The sequence below is a fragment of the Hylobates moloch genome, unplaced genomic scaffold (genome assembly GCF_009828535.3).
Source record: "Hylobates moloch isolate HMO894 unplaced genomic scaffold, HMol_V3 SCAFFOLD_8, whole genome shotgun sequence".
Taxonomy (NCBI): domain Eukaryota; kingdom Metazoa; phylum Chordata; class Mammalia; order Primates; family Hylobatidae; genus Hylobates; species Hylobates moloch.
The window spans coordinates 41,498,638-41,525,566 of NW_026652283.1; the positions used below are offsets into that span (position 1 = coordinate 41,498,638).

Sequence of the window (26,929 nt, forward strand, 5' to 3'; positions counted from 1 at the left end):
ATAACAGCTGACATTGACTGAGTTGCCTCACTGTGTACCAGACTATCTGCCAAGTCCTTTATCTGCATCATCTTACTTAATCCAGAAGATGACCACTACTAGGGATGATATTAAAAATATCTAACACTCCATTCAGGCATGAGCGTTATCAATCAGAATGGATACTGGCCTTAGTGCTAGATCAAGGTCTTAGTAGCTCTCTGTTCTGCCAAGAGTTAACACTCAGGTTATTGGATCAGTGAGGCAGGCAGGGAGAAGCAAGCATAGTGAGGAGTCAAAGGCTATGGCTGTTTACCAATCAATTTGGAAGTACTTTTATGTTTTAATAACCAGTTTAGCCGTACCAGTGCACAGGGACAGAATTTCAGCCCTTGTTTCATTACTTTATTTCATGGCAGAGGATGGAGCCTCAGAAAGGTTAGACAACTTGTCCATTGTGACACAGCTCATTAGTCAAGGAGCTGGGATTCCCACCTAGGTCTGACTTCAGAGCCCACACTCTTAACCACTGGCTGACTTGTGTTCCTGAGAAGGGGTAGCATCCAGAATTGAGTTGGGATTTCCGCTATTATGAGCAGAGGAATGTGGCTTACGTTTTGGGGCTTTGTCATGGCCTTACTGTTCTCAGGCTTGGAGTCTTGGCAAACACCTGTTCCACGTTGTTGAAGGACCAGGCTCTGCAGAATGAGGAGGCAAGACCAAGCTGCACTGAAGGACAGGGTGGCTGTGCAGGAGGCCCCACAAAGGGGCTCGGAGGGAAGTGAGCCCAGCAGGGTTTGGGTGAGGACAGAGGTCTGCAGACAGTGGCCACTTCAATTTGTTTCATCTAAGTGCTAGCATTCCTCTCCTCCTTGGTCCTGAACAGTTCCTTTATGATGGATAGTGCCTTCCTGATTCCCTGGGTTTTCTCTGCCTTGGCTAGTGCAGGCTCGTGACAGCTGGAATTCCCCCAGGTCTTACATAGTTCACCGTCTTCTTTGTGGCTGGGAGAGAGTGAGATCACCAGAGTTGGGTTCCTTCCTTTTATGCTATTGGCTAAGCATGATTTTTTAAAGAAATCTCTCTATTATTTGGAAGGAGGAGAAGGAAAAGAAGAAGGAGAAGAGAAGAGAAGAGAAATAAAAGAAGGAAGAAAGAAGAAAGAAGACAACAACTACAGAGAGAGTGGAAGTTCCCTATAACTCCTTGCGTGATAACTGCAGGGGACCTTGTGGTTTTGCCTGTCCTGAATCTATTCCCTCTTATTCTACTGGAGAAGCCACATGTATAATGGGTTAAGTGCACAGACTTATAGCCAGGTTGCCTAGGTTTGCATCCCACAGTTGTCACTTACCAGCTGTGTGACTACAGGCACATTACTTTACCTCTCTGTGTCTCTGTCTGTTTATCTGTAAAATAGGGATAATAAAAATAGTATTGGCCAGTAGCGGTGGCTCATGCCTGTAATCCCAGCACTTTTGGAGGCCGAGGCGGGCGGATCACCTGAGGTCAGGAGTTCGAGACCAGCCTGGCCAGTATGGTGAAACCCTGTCTCTACTAAAATACAAAAACATTAGCCGGGCATGGTGGCACACACCTGTAATTCCAGCTACTCGGGAGGCTGAGGCAGGAGAATTGCTTGAACCCAGGAGGAGGAGGTTGCAGTGAGCCGAGATCACGCCACTGCACTCTAGCCTGGGCGACAGAGCGAGATTTCATCTCAAAAAACAAACAAACAAACAAAAAATAATAAAATAAATAAATTAGCTGGGCCTGGTGGTGCACACCTGTAATCCCAGCTACTTGGAGAGCTGAGGCAGGAGAATCCACTTGAACCTGGGAGCTGGAGGTTGCAGTAAGCTGAGATGGCACCACTGCACTCCAGACTGGGTGACAGAGGGAGACTCCATCTCAAAAACAAACAAACAAAAATAGTGTTTATTTTATAGGGCTACTCTGAGGGTTAAAATGAGTTAATATATGCAAAGTGCTTAGCACAGATTTTACTTTGAGGAATTACAGTGTACAGTAATAGCGCCCTATTATGTACAGTTGTGGTAGAAACTATCAGCTCAGATGTCTCTCCCTCTCTCTCTCTCCCCCCTTCTCTCTCTCTCTCCCCCAAGCAAATCTGAATCTTGAGTAAGGTGACTTAAGGATGTAGATGGTTAGCACTGCTTTATTCCAGAGCAGTGCCCTGATGACCCTGTCTATTCATTCCTGCTATCTGAATCCCCTTTTCTGCTTTTCATTTGAGTCAGTAAGCCATCCCACATCTCTTCCCCAGATTTATGTTTTAAACTTAGGTTATCTAGAGGTGATTTATGTTTGCTTGCAGGGAACACATATTAATTTGATATATTTCTTTGTCAGTTATGACTTGTTGCAAGGTACAGAAAATCCGCCCTATGAGGGTTAGGCAAAAAGAGAATGTAATGGCTTAAGTAAAGAAAAGAAAACAGAAATAGATTGGACTTTAGGGCTGGCTGGATTCTAGGGCTTAAACAACATAATTAATACCTGACCTCTTTCCAGGGCTCAGCTCTGCTCTCTTGAGTGTTGGCTTAATTCTCGAGATCCACGTAAAGACAAGATATCTGTGGGCATCTCCAGGCCAACATACTGTCAGGTTGGAGTCCCACAGAAAAGAGGAGAGCTTCTCTTTCCCACTGCAGCCAAAGTCCTGGGCTGGTTCTCATTGGCCTGATTTGGAGTCCATGCTAATTTCAGGGTCAATCGCTGAAGACAGGGGTATGCAGTACTCAGATTGGCCAGGATTGAGTCATTTTCCTACACCCAGAACTGGGAAGTCAAGTCAAGTCCTCCCAAAGCCTATGCCCCCGCCACCACAGTAGGGAAGGAAGGTGTTCCTTCCAAGAAAGGGGTGAATAGATGCTTGGTGGAGAAAAACAATAGAGGTGCCTAGAGTTTATAAGAACACATACAAGCTGTACTATCAAACAAGTGGCACTCAAAGGGATCATTAAAGAAAGGTCAATGAGGGAATTATTTACATAGGTATGGTACGGTATGGTTGAGAGAAATCAATGAGGTATTGCCAAGCACCGTGAAGCTAGCAACAGTGGAGATCCAGTACCACCCCCAGGCCTCAATGGGCAAGGGGAGGGGGCAGAGCTGTTTATTATAGGAGATAGCTTTTTAGTGAGAGCTGTGGCTTTTGGTATAGTAACACAGCCATTGCCAACACATGGCCTGGTATAGAGAGATTGAGGGTGGGTGGAAAAAATACCTTGACCTCCTTCAGTTCCCTTGTGCTGCTCTCCTACTATGTCTCCCATTGGCCAAACCCAACAGGAAGGCAGGGGGCAAAGAAGCCTAGTTAGTGCAGTAGTGCAGTTCATGTGCAGGCTCCTGGGGCACAGAGCAGGGTAGATTAGGGTAGAGAGAGGCAGCAAGCAGAAAACGAGATATATATATATATCTCCAAGTGCATAGGCTTTCAAGTCAGACAGATCTTGGACAAGTTCTGTCTGCATTTCAGTTACCTAGTCTGTAAAGGGGAATAATAATGGGAACTACTTGTGTGAGGACTCATGAGGATAGAGTGCTTAGCAGAGTTCCATGGCACGAGTAAGAAGGATACACAGATGAACATATAAATCATGGTTGTTACTGTGCTATATTAGTTGGGACAAAGACTAAGCTGCTATAACAAATAGATCGAAACATACAATGACTCACATGCAATAGAATTTTATTTTTTGTTTATATACAGTCTAGGGTCGGTATCAGGTTGATGGGTGGTTCTCTTCTTTGTGGGGATTTGGGGACTCAGGCTCCTTCTACCTTGAGATGCTACCATCCCTTAGGGCCTCCAGCCAGTGAAAAGGGAAAGACAGAGTGGAGGAGGCACATCTGCTTCTGAAGGCTTTGCTCTAGAAGTGGCACACATCACTTCTTACATTCCAGGGGGAAAAAAAACCATTCTATTAGATTGGAGAGGGAATTTTTAATAAGAGATTTGATACAAAAGTGTTAGAAGGGCTGGAGGAGCAAAATGCAGATGGCGAGGTTGCTCAGAGATTTCTAATTGCAGGAAGCCACTAAAAGTGTTACAAGGGCTGGAGGAGCAAAATGCAGATGGTGAGGTTGCCTAGATTTCTAATTGCAGGGGGGGCAAAAGGGAAAATGATGCTCTCTGGAGCCTGTGTTCATTGCACTGCTGCTAACTCCATTGGAGCACCTGCTGCCACCGCCACTAGAACCACCACCGCTACTGCCCTGAAGGAAGCCAGGAGCTCACACTCTCACTGATGCTGCAGTGCTGAAGTCTGAAGTCACCTGCTGCTGTGACTGTCATTGCCAGAGCTAGGGGTCATAAGAGCCATGCTGCCAAGGCAGCTGGGGTGCCTGCCACCACTGCCACTGGAAGAGGGCTAGGAGTCTGCCTCCACCCCATTGTTTTTGCTGCTGCTCCTTCCACTGTTGGAGAAAGAAAAACAGGCTTCTCCCTTCTTCTTTCCAAACTCCCATAAGAGCCACTCGCTGGCAGAACCTAATGGGAAGCCAGTTGATAAAGGAATCTGAGAAATGTAGTTTGCAGTCTTCTAGCCCCTTGCTATACAGAGGGAAGCATAGTAGGATGAGAATAGTGTTGAGAGCAAATAGACAAGTGACTGGTACTGTAAATTCAGATTGCTGAAGACTGTAGTTTCAGCCACCTTCTTGCAGTGTTTGTGGAGAGATGCCCGACTTCAGAACTAGCTCAACAATCTCTCTACGCCACCCTAGATTTCTATAGAGGGCTGAGACAGGGGTGCTATGATTGTAAAGGGAGACAGAGTGTAGTCTCCTCTCATTTCTTGTGGGTGTATGCAAATGGTTCCCTTCCCCAAATTTCTGGGAGGGGTAATCCTAAGAATTAGCTCATTAAGTTTTGGGGTATCATCAGGAAAGGAAGTCTTTTTTTTTCCAGGTTGTATCTCAGCTGACCCATACAATGCATCAGTCTGCCTCCGCACTGCCATGGCAAGGGTGGGATGAGGTGGGAAGAAGCATTGAGGAGAGAAGATGTGGTGGAAATGCCAGTTGGAGAGGGTAAGGACTGCGCCCTTAAGTGGTCAGTTCCTGAGAGTTATGGAAGGTAGATCCTATAACCCGGTGCTGACCGGTGGAACTTTTTGCAATGATGGAAGGATTTGGTACCCAACCTATCCAGTATGGTAGTTACTAGTCACATGGGGCTATTGAACATTTGAAGTGTAACTAGAGCAAATGAGAAACTAAGTTTAATTTTTTTTTTTTTTGAGACGGAGTCTCACTCTGTCGCCCAGGCTGGAGTGCAGTGGCACAATCTTGGCTCACTGCAACCTCTGCCTCCTGGGTTCAAGCAATTCTCCTTCCTCAGCCTCCTGAGTAGCTGCGACTACGGGCACGTGCCACCATGCCTTGCTAATTTTTTGTCTTTTTAGTAGAGACAGGGTTTTACCATGTTAGCCAGGATGGTCTTGATCTCCTGACCTTGTGATCTGCCCATCTCGGCCTCCCAAAGTGCTGGGATTACAGGTGTGAGCCACCGTGCCCAGCCTAAGTTTAATTTTTAAATTAATTTTAATTTAAATAATCCATGTAGGTTGTGGTTATTAGATTGGACAGCACAGCTGTAGACCCTGAAACTGGGGGTGAAGAGGCCAGACGAAATTGGGAGCTGAATGTTTTTTAAAACTCCTGCAGAGAAACATGGCATAGATCTCATGCCCGCTAGAGATCTACAGAAAAATGTAGGTATGTTTCAAGGGACCATCAATACCTAAAAGAATGGCTTAGGATTGAGTATCTCACCAGCAGGGCCTATAGAAACCTCACTGCCAGCTGAGTGTATAGACAGTGAATTGGATTCATGACGGCAAGGCTAAAATTCAACTGCCATACTAATTGTTAAAATATTGAAACGTTTCCATATCAGCTTGCAAATAGCCACTTCCCCAAGTGCTTCCTGCCACCCCAGCCACTCTGCCCCCACCCCTAGAGCGCCCAGGACTTTTGAAGTACCTAGTGGAGTCCCTGCTGTCCCCTACCTCTGACCTGGCACAGCAGGGAACTTTCAGGACCCTGCTCAGGGATTGGCAGGTGACTGTTCACCTGGGTTGGTGCCTGTGCCATTCTGGCTATTAAGTATTTAGAACATCACCCCTGCTCTTGGATACGAAAGCAACTGATGTGTGGTTATTCATGCAGGGGTTATTCATGCAGGCATTATGGCCCACAGAAAACGGCCTGCCCCAACTCACCATTGGCAGTCACATGAGAAATCCTTTTCTTCCTTTCTTCCTCCTCCTAAAACCCACAGCAGAGAAGCAATAACAAGGAAGGGGGTAGGTGTGGAAATGCTCCCTCCCTGCCCACAGCCGCTAGAGCCGTAAGTCTGCCCCTCATAGAACAGGGGCTGGGAGAGAGCTTTGGGTCAAAGGTGAAATTGAAAATTTAACTAATTTGGAAGAATTTCAGTAAACTAAAAGTGATTGAAATTTGGGCTCTGGATTAGGATGAGTGTTAGGTTTTTTAAAGGGAAGGCAAGGGTTAAAGACACACACACACACACACACACACACAGAGAGAGAGAGAGAGAAAGAGAGAGAGAGAGAGCAGCTCTACAGCAACACAGGTATATTGCAAAAACCTGTGGAGGTTGGGGATCAGCTTAATGCCAGAGCCCACCGCTGCTTACAGGCTGGGGTAATTATCAGCATGGGCGGGAGGGGTCTGGGCAGTATGGCTTGCTGCCCAGGAAGATGTTGATTACGTGTTCCCACGCTGAGGCGGTTTTGGCCCTTGTTCTGGCAGAATGTGGTGTTCTTTGCACTTTCTCCCAGCAGAATATGATAAGAGGCAGGCTGTTTCTCACAGCCCGTACCCCAAGGAATGTTTCACTTCCACCAAGGTCTGCGAAATGGCGGGGGGACTTACAAAATGGTGCGGTTTGGACTAACAGTGGGAAGGGGTGGGAGAGCAACAAGAATCAGCACTCTTGATCCAGGCGCTGGCTTCCTTACTGATCTCCTTCTGTCTGCCATCACCAGTCCCTGGCACAGAGCCCCCTCCTTCATCCTGGCCCTGGGATGCTCAGCCACTCAGACTAGTGCTTGCCCCATTGTTTGGCCACCTACACACACACACACACACACACACACACACACACACACACACACACACACACACACACACACACACACACACACACACACACACACACACACACGCCTGCAGCCTCAGTCTGTACTTGCGGAAAATGCCTGGCTCAAGCTGGGCCAATCAGATGTTGTCTCCTGGGAGTGTGGAATTTTGAATGGAGAAGCAAAGAAATCTCATTATCATCCCAGTGGAATCACATGCTCTGGGCAGTGTTCTAGGAAGAAAGCTCTATGATCTCTTGCTGTGGGATGCTCTAGGCCTGCCCTTCTGTGACAATTTCTTGGCCGTTCAACCCTTTCTGGGAGCCCCTGAGACACCCCCATGAACCTTCTAACATGTCATGCCAGCTCTCCCTCCAACTTCCCGCCATTTTTTCCCTTAAGTTAGCCAAAGCTGGTTTCTATGGCTCACAGCAAAACACCTCTCAACTAATAAAGGCCATGCAAGGTCAGAGATTGGAGGTGCGGTGAGAGGCAGCTGCCAGTAGAGGGGACTGTGGGCTCACTTTGAAGGGGCCTTTGAGTGGCCCTAGAGGCCTTTGAAGGGAGGGTGGGTGAGGGAGCCAGGCAGTGAGGAGAAGGCTCTTCCTTGTGGTGTTTTATCCCAGCAAGGGCAGGGAGGGCACACAAGGAGATAGTGAGATGGAAACTCGGGACTTTAATCCTATCACAGCTGCATCACCCACTTCACTCATGCTGTGACTTTGGGCAAGTCACTCCTCCCTCTAAGTTTGCTCACTTCGAAAACTGGGTTAAGACTAGAACCTCCCTTACGAGATCGCTGTGAAGATTAAATGTGATAATGTATCATCTTAAGTGCTTGGGACATTGTCTGGCACATACACTGTTATATATTTTTGCTGTTATTATTCTCATTTCACAAAGCACAGAACCAAAGGGCCAGAGATAGAGCCCCAGGAGAGCATATAGACATGCTTCAGACCATGGGGAGGACTCTTTCTGGTACCTTGAGATTTGCAGTTCTAAAGCTAGATAGGGAGGATAGCTGGGTGTCTTCCTGGGAGAGTCTGTGGTACTCCTGGGGATGAAAAGTTCTAGAGACCAGAACATGGGGATAGCCCAGAAAATGGAATCCCATTCCTGATGACCAGGTGGTGGGAGTAGGGCCAGGTCATGGCTGGGAATGTGATGCATCCTAGTGAGGGCATCCACATCTCAGCATTTGTGGCCTCTGGAGATGCCCAATTTGCTACTAGGACCCGTGACGGCCTGATTGACTCACAGGTGCTGGGGGCCAGACAGGGATCCTTAGGTACATGTGTTAGAAGCCAAGTGGACATTAAGAGATTATACCCAACCAGGGGAATCCAGTCTTTTTACCTGACCTTTTGGGTACTCAAGGCCATGAGTACAGTAGGGGTTGATGTGTTGTGGACTTGGGAGATTAGAATAGCAGTTAAGATCATGGACCCAGGATGCACAGAGAGCAGGCTCCATACTCACCAGCCATGGGACTTCGGGCAGGTCACTTAATCTCTTCGAGCTTCCATTTCATCTTTAAAACTAGTTCAATTACAGTAGTTTCTGTATATGGCTATGAGGGTTATTGTAGGATTTGATGATTTTTTTTTTTAGGATAGGGTTATTGTAATGATTTTAAAGCATTATCCATGTAAAGCAGTTAATATCTGGCATACTAACATTCGGTAAATGTTAGCTGCCACACTTACCATCATCAGGCTTGTCCAACTGCCGTTAGGACATGTGCACATTTTCAAGATGGAAAACTGGTCAGCAGGGGCAGCCAGGGTGGGGCTAGCCTTTCACATCTTGGCCCCTTTCCTTCCCATCCAACCAGAGCTGAGCTTTCCCGGCTTCCAAATGTCTACAGTTGTTCTAGCCCAGAAAGACGCCCAGACAGATCCCTTCATGTGCATGCAACCTGTGCAGCCACACAGGGCTCCACTTAATTTAATGCTCTGCTGGTGCCATTTTGAAATTCTTAATAATTCTTTAACCAGGGGCCCCACATTTTTATTTTGCACTGGGCCCCTGGAGTTAGGGAATTTTTTTCATACATTTCATACATATCATAGATATCAGTTGCACCTATGATACCTTTCTTGCTGATTAAGTTCCTTGAATGGTTTTCTGTGGAGGTTTCTCCTCTTTACAATCATGTTGGGGATTTATGTTTAATTTTTTCTTTTTTGAGACAGAGTCTCGCGTTGTTGCCCAGACTGGAGTGCAGTGGTGTGACCTTGGCTCACTTCAACCTCCGCCTCCTGGTTCAAGCAGTTCTCCTGCCTTAGCCTCCTAAGTAGCTGGGATTGCAGGCGCACACCACCATGCCCAGCTAATGTTTGTATTTTAGTAGAGACAGAGTTTCACCATGTTGGCCAGGCTGATCTCAAACTCCTGACCTCAAGGGCTGCCTTGGCCTCCCAAAGTGTTGGGATTACAGGCGTGAGCCACTGTGCCTGGCCTGTGTTTAATATTTTATCTTTAAAATACTTGAGTTTTTATATTAGTTTGGTAACTTTATCATTCCAATTGTTTTTCTTTAGAATTGTTCACTTTTGTTTTCTGTCTTTTGAATATTTAACTCTTGGTTGTGCTAGTTTATTTATTATGTTTCTTCTTTAATATTTTTGCCACTTAAAGAAAAACTCTTGAGTTTAATGATCTTAGAGCTTTTACTTTATTCATTTTGTCCTGAGAGTCTTCTTAACCTTTAAATTTTCATTTCTCACTAAGTTCAATTGTATTACTTTTTAAAATCTTCCATCTGACAGTCATTGCCTTATGAGGGCAGTTTCTCAGTTTTTGTCTAATATTAATAATGAAATAACTCTACTACTAAGACACAAAATGCTGTTAACATTGTGGTGTGGATCCTTTCAGATTATATATCTAGGTATTCATCTGTCCTTCTGCTGGCCTATCTAAATATATATACATTTACATGTACATATACATATAATTTTCAGTTTGTTCCTCTCAATATATTTTTGGCCATCTTTCTAAAACAACATACAATTTTTTTCTTTAAAAAATTGTTGTTGGCCGGGAGCGGTGGCTCACGCTTGTAATCCCAGCACTTTGGGAGGCTGAGGCGGGCAGATCACGAGGTCAGAAGATCGAGACCACGGTGAAACCCCGTCTCTACTGAAAATACAAAAAAATTAGCCGGGCGTGGTGGCGGGCGCCTGTAGTCCCAGCTACTCGGAGAGGCTGAGGCGGGAGAATGGCGTGAACCCGGGAGGCGGAGCTTGCAGTGAGCCGAGATTGCGCCACTGCACTCCAGCCTGGGCGACAGAGCGAGGCTCCGTCTCAAAAAAAAAAAAAATTGTTGTAATAACTATGTTTTCCACTTCATGTATGCATCATAGTTTATTTAATCAATCTACTCATGTTGGATTTTGAATTGTTAACAGTTCTTCATTATTATAAATTATGGCATGGAGAATATCCTTGTGGATAAGCCTTAGCTCAGATTTATGATTTACTCCTAGGATAAATTGTAGAAGGATAAACTGCTGGATTGGGGGATATGAACTGTTTATAAATTTTTAATCAAGTGTTTTAACATGAAGTATGTTCTCATGGTATAAAATTCAAAAGGTACAAAAGGGTGCATAGTGAGGTTTCTGTCCTTTCCCCCCACCTCCCCTCCCCATAAGTCCTCCAGCCATCCATTTCGCCTCCCCAAAGCTAACTCATATTACCAGGTATTAGGAACATCTTTAAGGTTATTGACATAAGCCATCTTATCAGATTGCACTCCAGAAAAGATGCAGTGTAGGGCAGTGCCTGTCTTACAACAGCTTTGCTACAGTTTCATATTTTTAATTTGATTAATACTTTTACATTTAAATTTTGATAATATTTTATTTTATTTTATTTTTTGTGAGATGGAGTCTCGCTCTGTCGCCCAGGCTGGAGTACAGTGGCTCGATCTCGGCTCACTGCAAGCTCTGCCTCCCGGATTCATGCCATTCTCCTATCTCAGCCTCCCAAGTAGCTGGGACTACAGGCACCCACCACCACACCTGGCTAATTTTTTTGCATTTTTAGTAGAGATGAGGTTTCACTGTGTTAGCCAGGATGGTCTTGATTTCCTGACCTCGTGATCCGCCTGCCTTGGCCTCCCAAAGTGCTGGGATTACAGGCGTGAGCCACCACGCCTGGCCGATAATATTTTAAATTTTAATTTTATGTTTTCATTTCCCTCTTTTCTAGTTACAAAATGCGTGTTCATTGTAGTAAATTTAAACAGTAAAAGAGAATATAGAATAAAAAGTAAAAGTCCTCCCCTCCCACTCAACCCAATCCTGCTGCCTTCCTCAAGGGCATCTCTAGTTAAGTTTGGAGTCTTTCCTTTCCTTCTTTCCAGACCATTTGTTTCCCTTGCAAACACATACACATCCCCCGAGCTTGCTCCTGATTCGTTTTATCATCCCCCTATTAATGGATATTTATAATTATCTTTCATTTCTCACTGTCAGAAACTTTGCTTTAGTGAACAATCACGTATACTGAATCTCTTCTGTAGGGTTGGTTCCTAATATTGCTATCAGCAAACACACCCACTGCAGAATATGAAATTGGTTATTTCCCATAACTTGGCTCAAATTGGGTACCATCTATCTTGAAAGTTTGCCAATTTGCTAAAAAATTATATCCTGTTTTGATTTAACTTATATCCCCTGGTAATTACTGAGGTTGAATATCTTTTCATTTGATTTGTGGCCTCTCTTATTTATTTGTGACTGGCCTTTGTATACCCTTGGGCCAGTTTCCAATTGGGCTATCTTTCAATAGATATGGAGGCCGAAGGAGAAGAAGTCAAAGCAAGGTAGTTAATGAAGTTGGGTGAGACCTGTGGGATGTGGTGTGAGGAGCATTGGGTGGGAAAGAAAAGGCCCCCAGGATAAAATAAACATGGAAAGGATGAGGACACAGAGTTTGACTGTGTAATGGAAATGTTTTTCCTGTTTGAAAAGAGCAAACAAAATACTTCTGTAATTTGTATTCTGAAAGGAGGATTTGTAGGTGGGAAGAGACCTCTAACTAAATAATCCAATTCTGCCTGCGCTCTGCAGCCCACAGGGACAGGCATTGTGCTAAACAGGGCTGCTAAATAGGTATGGATGGTGGAGATTGGGACAGTTGATAAAATATTAATAGTAACATGTTAGTTGGCAAATGGTAAATACTAACTGCAATAAATAGCAAAGTTAATTATTTATAAATCTAAGTTATAACATAAACTCATTAGGACACATTCATGAACATTGATAAATGGGCCTCCTAAAATAGCAACTTCTCAGAAACATTAGCTGCACTATCTGCCACTTCGCCCACGTCACGGCAAACAGCACACGCTACATTGCTCATTCTTTATGGGGCACTCTGTGCTTTAGAGAAATCACGAGTTTATCTTTATCCTCAAATTGCTCACTTATTAGTGCTTCTAAATAACTTAGCCTTGACTTTGGTTTTATTGTTGGTGCATTATATTAAGTTGGTGCAAAACTAATAGCCATTATGTTTAATGGCAAAAACCGCATTACTTTTGCTCCAAATAATATCTATAGTAAGTGTGCGGGGTTTTGTTTCCTTAAAAGATCCAGAACTTACAGGAAAATTGTAAAAAGAACACCCAGGATGAAGAGACAACGGTGTTTAGGTAAGTGTTCCTTTTAAATGTCATAAATAAAAATATTTTGGCTGGGCATAGTAGTTCACCCCTGTCATCACAGCACTTCAGGAGGATCCCTTGAGGCCAGAACGTTTGAGACCAGCCTGAGCAACATAGGGAGACCCCTGTCTCTCCAAAAAAAAAATAGAAAAATTCTCTGGGCACGGTGGTACGCGCCTGTGGTCATAGCTACTCAGAAGGCTGAGACAGGAGGATTGCTTGAGTCCAGGAGGTCAAGGCTGCAGTGAGCTATGATTGCACCACTGCACTCCAGCCGGGGTAACAGAATGAGACCCTATGTCTACAAAAAAATAAAAATAAAAATAAATAAAAATCTGAATCTGGGGGACAAATTTTTAAGAATATATTAATAAGGAAAATCAACACTATGTAAAAGTCACAACAGCCTGGAAATGACTTTGATGCTATAGATAATTCATTCAAAATAAACCAAATAACTTGTCTTTCTAGAAGGAAAACAGACTTATTATTTCAACAAAAATTATGAATAGATGATAAGTGCTAGTGAAGTAAATGTGGGATGAAAAGGTGCCCAAATGTGATTAAAAGTTGAAAGTTGCTCAACTTGTGTGGCACTTAAACCATTCAGAATGGCAATTACATTCTGTTAAAGCTCATGATTTGTATCAGTCAGGATTAAATCAGACAAGCAGAAACACAGAAAAGGGAATTTATTATAGAGATTAGTTCTTACACAATTGTGGGGATTTGTTTAGGACATAGGTGGATTATCTTTGCTCCCCCATGCCCAGGGCCTCGGCTGGGAAAATTTGACAGCTGAGGGCTAAAATCATCTGGGGACATTGTCACACACATCATCAGGTGTTTGACACTGGCTGTTGATGTTGACACTGGTGCTGTTGAGGTATGGAATGTAACTGAGATCTGACCAGTGGAATGTGAATGAAAGTGATGTGTGTCTCTTCCAGGCCTGGCCCATACAAACCTCCCATGCATCATGCTTTCTCCCCTCCATTTATCAGCTGAGTGAAGAGGACTTCCACAATAGATAGGAAGGCAAAATCCTAAGGTGGAAGAAGTCTGGGTCTCTGAATGACTGTGTAGACTAAAGCCCTCACCAACCTGCCTCAGGTTGTGACATGAATGAGAAACAACTTTCTATGCAGTTAAGCCATTTACCTTTTTGGAGTTGTTTGTTACAGCAGCTAATGCTGATTACCCTAATAACCATTTATCAAGGCAATCAACATTACCTGGTTATTTACTGAAGTTACACATGACCAGAGATTTTCACCTGGTGTGTGATCTGGAGCTGCAAACATCCCTGGTGATTCTCACCATGACAACTGTTTACATAAGCCCTTTTTATAGTTGCCATAGCAGGGGTGGGCCCTGTAACTCCTATTACCTAAAATGTGTGATATGGTTTGGCTGTGTCCCCACCCAAATCTTGTCTTGAACTGTAGTTCCCATAACCCCCACGTGCTGTGGGAGGGACCCAGTGGGAGGTAATTGAATCATCGGGGCGGTTACCTCCATGCTGTTCTTGTGATAGTGAGTCTCACGAGATCTGATAGTTTTATAAGGGACTTTCTCCCCCACCTCGCTCTGCCCTTCTCCTTCCTGCCTCCACGTGAAGAAGGACATGTTTGCTTCCCCTTCCACCATGATTGTAAGTTTCCTGAGGCTTCCCCAGCCCTGTGGAACTGTGAGTCAATTAAACCTCCCAGCGGCTCCAGGCCCACCACTGGCTCCCCACCCCACCTCACCTCTGTCCCCATTTCATCATCCTCGCCCCATCCTTCCCTCCCTTCTGCGACCCTGGCCTATATTAGAGCACTCTTGAGAAACAGAACCAATGGGATGCATTAGAGAGATATATATTTATTTTGTATTTATTTATTTATTTCGGACGGAGTCTTGCTCTACAGCCCAGGCTGGAGTACAGTGGTGTGATCTTGGCTCACTGCAACCTCCGCCTCCCGGGTTCAAGCAATTCTCCTGCCTCAGCCTCCCGAGTAGCTGGGATTACAGGTGTGCGCCACCATGCCCAGCTAATTTTTGTATTTTTTAGTAGAGTTGGGGTTTCACCGTATTGGCCAGGCTGGTCCTGAACTCCTGACCTTTTGATCCACCTGCCTCAGCCTCCCAAAGTGCTGGGATTACAGGCGTGAGCCACCGCACCAGGTTGAGATATTTATTTTAAGGAATTGGCTTGTGTGATATGGGGACAGGCAAGTCTGAAATCCATAGGGCAGGTTGGCAGCCTGGAAATTCAGGAAGAGTTGATGCTGCGTTCTCAAGTGCAAAAGCTGGAAACTTGAACAGAATTTCGATGTTGCAGTCTGGAGACAGAAATCCTTCTTCCTCGGTATACCTCAGTCTTTATTTATTTATTTTGGAGACAGGGTCTCACTCTGCCACCCAGGCTGGAGTGCAGTAGTGTCATCACAGCTCACTGCAGCCTCAACCTCCTGTATTCAAGCAATCCTCTCATCTCAGCCCCTTCAGTAGCTGGGACTACGGGCACGAGCCACCACGCCTGGCTAATTTTTGTATTTTTAGTAGAGACAGGGTTTCCTCATGTAGCCCAGGCTGGTCTCGAAGTCCTGAGCTCAAGCGATCCACCTGCCTCAGCCTCCCAAAGTGCTGGGATTACAGGCACTGATTACAGGCAGTGAGCCACTGCTCCCAGCCCCTCAGTGTTTATTTTTAATTGGCTAAATCGAACAATCTAAACAGGCTCCAAAGGAGCTGCCCTTAGGTGTCTGGTACCCTGCCGTGATTAGGGCAGGCGGATAGTGACCTGACCTCAGCTTGGGAGAGACCAATTGAGTAGATGGTTGTGTTTATGGGCTTTGAATGGGTTACTTTGCATAAGAAAAGTGTGCTCTAGGATGTTGTTTGCAATCTCTAGGAATTAGCTAGCAAGGGAGAGACAGTCCATGCAGGGTAAGACCCCAAGTTCAACTCATTGGCCCAACCACTTTATAGAGAGGAGTCTGCTTTACTAAAAGTTTACGAGTTTAAACGCTGACCACAGGTCAGACACAGCAGCTCATACCTGCAATCCCAGCTCAAGATGGGAGGATCACTTGAGCCCAAGACTTTGAGGTTACAGTAAGCCATGATTGTGCCACTGCACTCCAGCCTGGGCAACAGATCAAGACCTTCTCTTTAAAAAAAAAATGTGGATCACATGCAAAAAATTACCTTCATAGCAACAGCTAGACTGCTAGACTGCTAGACTGTTGTTTGTCCAAACAACTGGGCACCACAGCCTGGCCAAATTAACATAAAATTAACATCACATGGCCCCTTTGCCATTCCTTGAAGGCAGGCGTGGTCCTGTCTCAGAGAGTGATTCCCAAATATCTGCGTAGCTGGCTCCCTCTCCTCCTTTGGAATTTGCTGGATATTGCCTTAGTGCAGTCGCTTCTGATAGGCTCCTTTTACATGGCAAGCCCTCCTCCAGCCCCAGCACTCCCAGTCCCCCTCCGCTGGGCTTCTTTGTGTGGTGTCTCAGCTGAGTCATGCCTCAAAGGTGCAGTTTTCTACTCTGGTATGTTCTAGTCATGAATGCCTGGACTATAACCCATTTAACAGTCAGGACGTTATCTACCTTGCACACTGTGCTGGCGATTAAGCTGTCATCTCTCTGCTCCAAACCCTCCTTTCTACGACCTGCTTTGTGAAGCTGGGCTGGGTCTCTGAAAACCACATTTCTGCTTTGCTGGCTGTTAGGCTTTGTCAATAGGGGATGCTCCAGGGTGTTTTAATGGAACCTGGATTTGCATTTGTTTTAATCACGTATTGTAAGACAAGCAGACTTGGAAGGGAATGTCATGAAGGAAGAGGTTTACTCACAGTTCCCTAGAAATGGGAGACATGAGATACCATGGATGTGGGGGTAGGGGCACAGAGAAGCCCCGGGGTCGGTCAGGAGGCAGAAGGAACAAGGGGAAAATGTAGGCAAGAGTTTTTATTGTGATTTTCGTTGGAAAGAACAGCCAAGGTAGGGTAAGTAGGCCTAGAATTGGCTTGTTCGAATAATTTCAACAGGCTCCTAAGAAGCTGTCCTTAGGTGTCTGGTACCGGGGCCCGGGGTCATTAGGGCAGGCGGATAGTGACCTCAGCTGAGGAGAGGCTTGGTTAGCGTAGATAGTTGTGGTTATGGGCTCTGGATGGGTTACTTTGCATAAGAAAGGCGTGCTCTAGGTTAAGTTGTTTCCCATCTTTAGGAATTAGCTAGCGAGGGAGAGACAGTCCCTACAGGGTCAGTAAGGCCCCAAGTTGTCAAAACATCGAATAAAAGAAAATAAAAAGACATGATTAATACACAGGGAGAGAGCGCACGCAATGATGGAGATGGAAGAAGAAACTGACTCTTCTGTTGGTTCCCCGTGAATTTCCTGTGGGCTGTCTGATGGCCTGTATTTTCAGCGAGCATCACTCCAGCAAAGCTTCTATTCTACTCCCTGGCGGCAGCAGTGCCTTCCTGGAGCAGCAGCTGAGACCAGTTGCCCTGCAATTCTCTCCAGAATTGACTCTGCAATTTCCCACCACTTGCAGAGTCAGCCCCATTGTGGTCTTCTCAGAGACACCAGCACCAGCCAGACAATGCCCTGTCCCCAAGAGGCCTGGGCCTCAGCCCCATGGAACCCTCTTCCAGGTTCAAAGGCACCAGTATCATCCAAGCAGCAGCCACCCATCCTCAGAGATGAGTTTCAGCTCTGGAGTCCCCTTCTTCTAAACTTACAAATTTTAGTAATTCAAACCTCTTCTCCCAGTTCCCTCAGTCTTAGGAGTGGTAGCTACTCATCCATAATAGGTTGGTGTATTGTTATTTGAGAGACAGGGCCTTGCTTTGTTGACAAGGCTGGAGTGCAGTGGCATGAAAACAGCTCAGTACAGCCTCAACCTCCTGGGTCAAGCAATCCTCATGACGCAGCACCCTGACTGCAGGCATGCGCCGCCACGCTTAGCTTTTTTTTTTTTTTTTTAGAGACAGGGTCTCACTATGTTGTGCAGGCTGGTCTCAAACTCAGTGATTTTCCTTTTTCTTTTTTCTTTTTTTTTTTTTCTCTTTTAGTGACTTTATTCACAACTTTATATCTAGTTAGCAATTATTTATATTCAATTCTCTTTGTTCACATGGTGGTATTCTGTCTCATTGGACCATAGCTGCTTGAGAAATCGGTCTCAGGAGTGGTCCCAAGAAATAACTCCTCAAAAATGCGTTTGTGTGTGTGTGTGTGTGTTTGTTATTGTTGTTTTTGTTTGCTTGTTTTTTTTTGAGATGGAGTCTCGCTCTCTCGCCCAGGCTGGAGTGCAATGGTGTGATCTCAGCTCACTGCAACCTCCACCTCTCAGGTTCAAGCGATTCTCCTGCCTCAGCCTCCTGAGTAGCTGGGATTACAGGCATGTGCCACCATGCCTGGCTAATTTTGTATTTTTAGTAGAGACGGAGTTTCTCCATGTTGGCCAGGCTGGTCTCGAACTCCCGACCTCAGGTGATCCTCCCACCTTGGCCTCCCACAGTGCTGGGATTACAGGCGTGAGCCATGGCACCCTGCCGTGATATTACTTTAATGTGTTCTTGGGCTTGAACTCAGTGCTGAGCTCCACTGTCAATGGAAAATGGCATGCTAGCAATCCATGGCATACAGTGACATTATGATTAATCACATAATTGCCTGTGGTTGATTGTGAGAAGTGCCTATTACAAGTGCCTTGGGGGACAAGGTGGCTGTTTCACTTGGTCATTATGGCAGTGATGATGACTGCAAGAACTATTTGGGATGTGGGATGGATTCTTTTGAATGCACTGGAGTGCTTATAGAAAGAAATGACAAGCTCAACTGAATATTCACTTGGAACTGTGACTAAATTTGAGAAGTAATTAACATGTCTTAGAAGTGGATGATATGAATGTCTCCCAAAAATGGATACAGTAATTATTGCAACTTTGCATCTCTTCATTTTTGGGGAGAGGATTTGTTTATATGAAAGGTAGTTGTATCTTGTTAGACAGAAAGGCGGTTGTTTTTGTTGTCTTGAAAAGTTGACATATGGAGAAAGATGTAAAAATATGTGTACATGGATCTTGAATAGCTGAACCAATGGACTGTGCTGGTTATTAAGCTCTTGTCTATTGCTTCAACTCATCCTTCTATACTCTGCGCCATGACGCTGGGGCAGGGACTCTGCAAACTGCATTTCTGCATTGCCAAAAGCAGGCTCTCTGTTAGGCTGTGTTGATGGGTAGTACAAGAGGGAGACTGCAAGGCTGAAGGAGGAAGGAATTGGTTTCTTTCCTTGGTCTTCCTGAACTTGTGAGCATCACCTAGCAACACTTCCTCACCTGGGCCACAACGAGGTAGGCGGCAGGACTCAACTCCAGAAGTGGGGCTGAGACACTGGACCAGATGGAGGACTAGCTAAAACAGGGTAGGGGTGGAAGCCGCTTTCCAATCAAACACGCCCACCATGTACCATGTCAATTTATCATTGTCATGGCAACACCAGGGAGTCACTGCCTCTTTCCATGGCAATGACCCAGTGAGCCAAAATTACTATGCCTTGCCTAGAAATTTCTGCACAAACTGCCCCTTGATCTGCATGCAATTAAAAGCGGGTATAAATATGACTGCAAACCTGCCCTGAGCTGCTACTCTCCACCTGCAGGGTAGCCTTGCTCAGAAGGAGCAGTCACAGAGTTGCAACACTATAACACCACTAGAGCTGTAACACTACTTCTTCAATAAAGCTGTTTTCTTCTGTCTCTGGCTTACCCTTGAATTCTTTCCTGGGCAAAGCCAAGAACCCTCATGGGCTAAGCTCCACTTTGGGGCTCGCTTGCCTTGCATCAGCTGCAGTTCCTTCCTGTGGAGTTTGCTGAATCCAGTTTGCAATTTTCCCAACATTTGCAGAGCGGCCTTATTGTGCTTCATTCAGAAACTCCAACAGCTGAGTGGCACCACTTCTTCAGAGATCTGAGGTGCAGCTTTGCAGGGCCCCTTGGCTAAGCTTTTTTTTTTTTTTTTTTTTTACCGAGTCTCACTCTGTAGCCCAGGCTGGAGTACAGTGGTGTGATCTCGGCTCACTGCAACCTCCACCTCCTGGGTTCAAGCAATTCTCCTGCCTCAGCCTCCCTAGTAGCTGGGATTACAGGTGCGTGCCACCACACCTGGCTAATTTTTGTATTTTTTAGTAGAGACGGGGTTTCACCATATTGGCCAGGCTAGTCCTGAACTCCTGACTTTGTGATCCACCTGCCTCAGCCTCCCAAAGTGCTGGGATTATAGGCGTGAGCCACTGCACTGGACTGACAACGATTCTTTATATTAAATTTTCTCTGCTCAAATAACTGCTGTGGTTTCTGTCTTCTGATTAGACCCTTCTTGATGCAAACACCTTAATATCCTTTGGATGGAGAATTGTGTCTGATATAATAGATGCTATAAATATGTTTGTTGAATTAATGACAGTAACATTTAGTGAGTTCTTGCCACTTCAGGCTTTGTTCTACATGTGTCATTTCATTTCATCATCAAAGTAATCTTATGAGATAGGAACTATTTTCCCTAATAAAAGGCAAAATAAATACTGATATGTAGTGAGTATTAAACTGAGTGTACTGCTAGGCAAGGCAGAGGAAGCCTAATCCAACACAAAGTTAGGCCATGCACGATTGGGTCTTCAGATTAAATGTTAAAGAATAACTCAGGACAATTACCTAAGCATTGAGAGTTTCCCTTTTTTTTAACAATATTTTATTTTATTTTGCATTTTTGTGGGTACCTAGTAGGTGTATATATTTATGGGGTACATAAATTTTGATACAGGCATGCAACGTGTAATAATTACATCAGCGTAAATGGGGTATTCATCACCTCAAGCGTTTATCATTTGTGTTACAAACAATCCAATTATACTTTTTTTTTTGAGATGGAGTTTCACTCTCGTTGCCCAGGCTGGAGTGCAATGGCGTGTTCTAGGCTCACTGCAACCTTCGCCTCCCGGGTTCAGGCTGTTCTCCTACCTCAGCCTCTTGAGTAGCTGGGACTACAGGAGCGCGCCACCATGCCTGGCTAATTTTTTTTGTATTTTTAGTAGAGATGGGGTTTCACCACGTTGGCCAACCTGGTCTCGAACTCCTGACCTCAGGTGATCCAACCGCCTCGGCCTCCCAACGTGCTGGGATTACAGGCGTGAGCCACTGCACCCAGCCTGATTATACTCTTTTAGTTATTTTTAAATGTACGATTAAATTATTATTGACTATAGTCCCTCTGTTGTGCTATCAAATACTAGATCTTATTCATTATTTCTAACTATTTTTGTACCCATGAAGCTTCCCCATTTCCTCCCGCCACCTTCCCCACTACCTTTTGCAGCCTCTGCTAATCATCATCCTTCTACTCTATCACCATGAGTTCAATTGTTTTAATTTTTAGCTCCCACAAATGAGTGAGAACATGTGAAGTTTGTCTTTCTGTGCCTGGCTTATGTCACTTAACATAATAACCTCCAGTTTCATCCATGTGGTTGTAAATGACAGAATCTCCTTCTTTTTTATGGCTAAATAGTACTGAATTGTGTATGTACCACATTTTAAAAAATCCATTTGTTTGTTGATGGACACAGAAGTTGTTTCCAAATCTTGGCTATTACGAATAGTGCTACAATAAACATGGGAGTGCAGATACCTCTTCGAAATACTGATTTCCTTTCTTTTGGGTCTATTACCATAAGTGGGATTGCTGGGTCATGTAGTAGCTCTATTTAGATTTTTGAGGAACCTCCAAACTGTTCTCCATAGTGGTTGTACTAATTTACATTCCCACCAACAGTGTATGAGGGTTCCCCTTTTCTCCACATCCTCACCAGCATTTGTTATTGCCTGACTTTTGGATAAAAGCCATTTTAATTAACTGGAGAGAGATGACATCTCATTGTAGTTTTGATTTGAATTTCTATGATATCAGTGATGTTGACTACTCTTTCATATAAGCATTAGGGGTTTACTTTTAGGTGAGTAGTATACAAGGAAGAGCAGGTCTCATGAAGACTGACACCCAGTCCAAAGGCAAGGGTGGGCTTATAAGGGCAAAAGCCACACAGTTTCATAAGGAGAAGTGATTGGTTTAAATAAGTCTTTAGCTTGTCCTCTCAGGATTATTTGGCTGTGACGGAACTGAGCCCCAATTCCATTTGTGCTTTATTGAAATTTTATTGACCCAGTAAGTCCACGAAGTTGAATCCAAATAAACAGTTGAGGCACAAATCACAAACACAAAAAGTTCCTCATCAGGTTGGGGTTTTTGTTTGTTTGTTTGTTTGTTATGGGTTTTTTCTGATTCTGATCAATTTTCCCAGAAGCAGTTGCTTTGGTTCCTTCTTCTGGGACCCTAACTGATGGATTTTTGCATTTTGTTACTCATCCAGGCTCAGAGCCAAGCAAGGTGCAAGTCCATCTACACATGCTCAAGGCTTGGCAAAAATGTCCTTTATTAGCTCACTTTTACAGGTGGACCTGTGCCATAGAGGAATTACATAACCTTCCCGTGGTCACACAGCTGGTAAGTCATTGAGCCAGACTTTGGTAGGTATGGTAGGTAATTTATTTTTCATATGAATCAATTTCCTGCTGCCATTCTAACCTTTAGGTACCCATATGGGCCAATCCTTCCTAGTCAAGCAGGTTGACTTCAGAATTAGTGCATTTAACCACTTTGCTGGACTGCTTCGAGTAGAAAAAGAGATAGAGAGGGGAAAGGAGGGAAGAAGAGAGAAGGAGGGCGTTCCTCTGTGTGTATTAAGAGCATGTACTTTATTGGCAAATAGATGTAGGTTAAAATCCCAGACCTGGGTGAATTGAGTGCTGCTGCTGGGCGGTGGAGTCACCGCACTGCCGCCGGGACCATGGTGTTCTACTTCACCAGCAGCAGCATTAATTCATCCCCCTACACTATTTACATGGGAAAGGATAAATATGAAAATGAAGATCTGATCAAGCACGGCTGGCCTGAAGATATCTGGGAGATAATGTAGAAGGCATTCCAAAGGAAGTGCTGATGGACTGTGCCCACCTTGTGAAAGCCAGTAGCATTCAAGGCTGCAAGATGAACGTCAATGTGGTATATACACCATGGTCTAACCTGAAGAAAACAGCTGACATGGTTGTGGGGCACATAGGTTTTCACAGGCAGAAGGATGTAAAAATTGTGACATGGGAGAAAAAAGTAAATGAGATCCTGAACCGATTAGAAAAGACCAAAGTGGAGTGATTCCCAGACCTAGCAGCAGAGAAAGAATGCAGAGATCGTGAAGAGGGGAATGAGAAAAAAGCCCAAATTCAGGAAATGAAAAGGAGAGAAAAAGAAGAGATGAAGAAGAGGGAAATGGATGAACTTAGGAGCTATTTACCACTAATGAAAGTTGAAAATATGTCTTCAAATCAGGATGGCAATGATTCAACTGAATCCGTGTGAAAGGAGAAAAGGACCTTTGAAAGATGTGAATATAGAGACAATTGCAGACCTTTTGGTTTCATCTGTGTTCTGAAGTATAAAATACAACCAAAATTCTACCTTCATCCTACCTAGAAATTATCAATTTTGGAGTTTAAAAAAATTGTACCTTTTTTGCTGACAGAAAAGGATCAGATATGCATAAAATAGTTGAACGTGACAGCATATAACTTACAGCGAAAATGCTTTTGCCAGAATATGTCTTGGTAACTTGTGAAAGCTGGCTGCCCTTGTTCTTGAGATTGACTTTAAAATGAACCAACTCTGAAAAGTACTTCTGTTGCTGTGATCTATCCCTGAAAACAGATGTCTTGAAACACTTTTCATATTCTTAAAATAATCTTCACTTCTGTTAAGAAGAACATGTTGGTGGGTAATTATGCGAATGTTTCCCTGTCCCTGATTTCCCGATTAGAAAAAAAGGGCGTATGGGTTTTGAAAAAGAGATTTTCAGAAGATTGTCGGCGTTCCATCGTGTCATCTGGGTCTGTTAGTGTAGTGACCCTCAGCGCAGTCTGTCCCAGCTTTTACGTCCTTGCTTCCTCTGAGCAGGGCCTCCTCCATCTTAGTATCATCATATTTAAAGAAATTGATGGTGTTCATCAAGGTGGGGACTGTGGCAGTTGTTGCCTGAGCACCAAGTAACCCAAGCCACCTATGTAACAACTTCTGGGCTCTGGAGTAATTTCTCAGCATTGAGGGTAAAATAGGAAGGAATGCTGTGTTGATCATTTGGGAGATGTAGGTTACCTGATTTGTGCCTTGGGATGCAGCATGAAGCAGAAGTCCATATTGCAATTATGATTTTAGAAGGAAATAAGCCTTTCACTAGCCAGCCAAGTAATTATATTCTTTACCTTGAAATCATATTTGAGGTGTGGCCCCAGAGTTCAATTTCTCATTGTAGATTCAGTAACTTACTATATAACATTAGTTCTCACTTGAACCACTGACTATCTGTTGTGATTCTGAGCAGAAGCCGTCTTTTGATTGCAGTATGTAAGGCAACCCCTGTAGGAGACAAAACAAGAAGAAAGAGAACAAAGCCTGCAGGACCAGAGGCATACAGATGGACATTTTACTCACACCCACAGCAGCAAGAATGACCTCCTGCAGCAGATATTCCACCTGTAATAGCACTTTGGAACTCTGGACAAAACCAAAAGGCTAGTGTTTGCAATTATTCCATGTTGGTGTATGGGGTTGAACTGGAAAATTCCCTGAGGCATGATTCATTGGCCAAATTTTGAGAGGGTATAGAAGATGACTTTAGAGATGAGTGGTTTTGTGTACGGGTCTAATGATATTCACCTTGACATTCTGCAATTTTAAAAGTTATAATAAAGTATAATTTTTTATCTGAAAAAAAAATCCCCGATCTGCTTTTTGCTATTTAAAAGTTATGTGAACTAAGCAAATTATTTAGATTTTCTAAGGCTCAGTTTCTTCATCTGTAAAATGAAAAAAAAAAAAAAAAGTACATAACCTAAAAGGGCATTCAATTTATTCTAGATGGTTTTTTAAAACAGCGTACCAATTTATGATCCATGACTGCCCCCTAGAGGTAAAATTAAAATACTGCCCCATAATTATGCTAAATATAATCTCTGAAAGAAGGTACAGACTACAGCTGTGATTATAGGTTCAAGTTGACAGCAAGACTCATGAGACAGAAATAAATTGTAACCTAGAATACAAGGCAGAAGATATGGCAGATGCTGCATCTTTATCTCACCGGGTGGCCCAGCAACTACCCAAGTACACATGTCCTGTTGTCATTCATCCACAGGGCACTTACAGCTGCCATGGTGTGCAGCGATCACTTTGACTCATAGAACCTAAAGCCTTAGTCAGGCGCAGTGGCTCATACCTGTAATCCCAGCACTTTGGGAGGCTGAGGCAGGAGGATCTCCTGGGCCTAGTCTGAGACCAGCCTGGGTCTCAGGCAAGGCCCTGTCTCTTTAAATAAATAAATAAATAAGTAAGTAAATAAGTAAATAACCTGAAACCTCTATTTCCCACCAATATTTCCTACCATTCCCAGTTGCATACGCTCATGACCTGTATGCTCACTGACAATACCTCCAGACCCATGCGCAGTTCCACACAATTGTGTAGTCAGCATACACAACATCCCCTCTTTATGTTAACTCTGCAGTTTCCAAGGAAACAGTATTGTGGAAGACCAAGGTCAGTGTCAGGCAGGCTTGCATCAGCCCCAGCCTGATATTAATTTTCCCTTTACTCACAGAAGCATAATTTAACATTAAGAAATCTTTCCTTGTGATTTGCCAGTTAACTGATAAAGGAGAAAAATCATACAATCCTCTCAAAAATGCAAAAAACATCATTCGACAAAACTAAATGTGGATTCATAATTTTTTTTTAAAACCCTTAACAAATTAGGAATAGAAGGGTACTTTTTCAACCCGTTAAGGTGTATCTACCCCAAACATAAACTTTATGCTTGAAAGTTTGGAAGCATTTCCACTAAGTCAGGAACAAGATTGCTATCAGCACTATTATTCACCATTATACTGGAGCTCCTAGCCAATGTAATAAGAGAAATAAACAAGAAGTGTTAACACAGAAAAAGGGAACACTATCCATATTTGCAGGTGATATTACAGTCAATGAGAAAATCCAAAAGAATATAGAGAAAAACTATTTAAACTAATAAGAGAGTATTAGGCATAAAATATACCATTCCCAGGGTTGATAACAACTCTAAGGCATCTAGGACTATATCTCATAAAGGATATACTAGACCTTCATAGAGGACAATACAAAATGTTTTTAAATATATAAAAAGAATATAAATAAAATAATAAATGGAGAAATACTGATGGGAATACTTACTATTATAAAGGTATCACTTCTCTCCCAAAATAAACCTACAAATTAAATTCATTCCAATACAAACTCAGCAGGATTTTTTGTTGTAACTGGATTAATAGGTCCTAAAGTTCGTGTGAAAGAGTAAATGTCCATGAACATGCCAGATACTTCTGAAAAAAAAGAATAAAATACCAGATACAATGATTGAATGTTAAACTACAGAAATTAAATGGAGTACAGTTAATTCAGACCAACCTAAAGGGGTAGAGAGCCCAGATACAGCCCAAACACATTGGTCTTTTAATCACCTACAAAGCCTCACATGATCTGACCTCATCTCTCCAGCCACTTGCCTCAGCTCCTCCACTTCAGCCACACTGGCCTTGCTGTTCCTTGAACTTGCCAGGCCAGGCCAGTGTGGGCTCTTGGCACTGACTTTTCCCTCTGTCTGGAATACTGTTTATCCAGATAATTCCCTTGCCTACTTCTAGTCTGCATTTCCATATAACCTTCTCAATGAGACCTACCCTGACTTCTCCGTTTAGAATCATCACTCATGTCCCTAACTCAGATCCTTCTTGCCCTTCTCTACTTTTTCTCCACCCCTCACAGAACTTATCACCTTCTACACCCCAAATAATTTACTTATTGTGCTCATTGTTTTTAAAAATCCATCTGTCCCTGCTAGAATGTAAGCCCCACAAGGGTAGAGATCTCTGTTTTGTTAGATCTCAAGTACTTTAACAGTCCTTGGCATATAGTAGGCACTCAATAAATAC

The 26,929-nt window shown here is 43.8% G+C and overlaps 1 pseudogene; it reads left to right on the forward strand.

Annotated features, from left to right (window-relative positions):
- Positions 1-22,633: 22,633 nt before the first annotated feature.
- On the forward strand, positions 22,634-23,323 carry LOC116472996 (coiled-coil domain-containing protein 25-like; annotated as a pseudogene).
- The last annotated feature ends 3,606 nt before the right edge of the window (positions 23,324-26,929 follow it).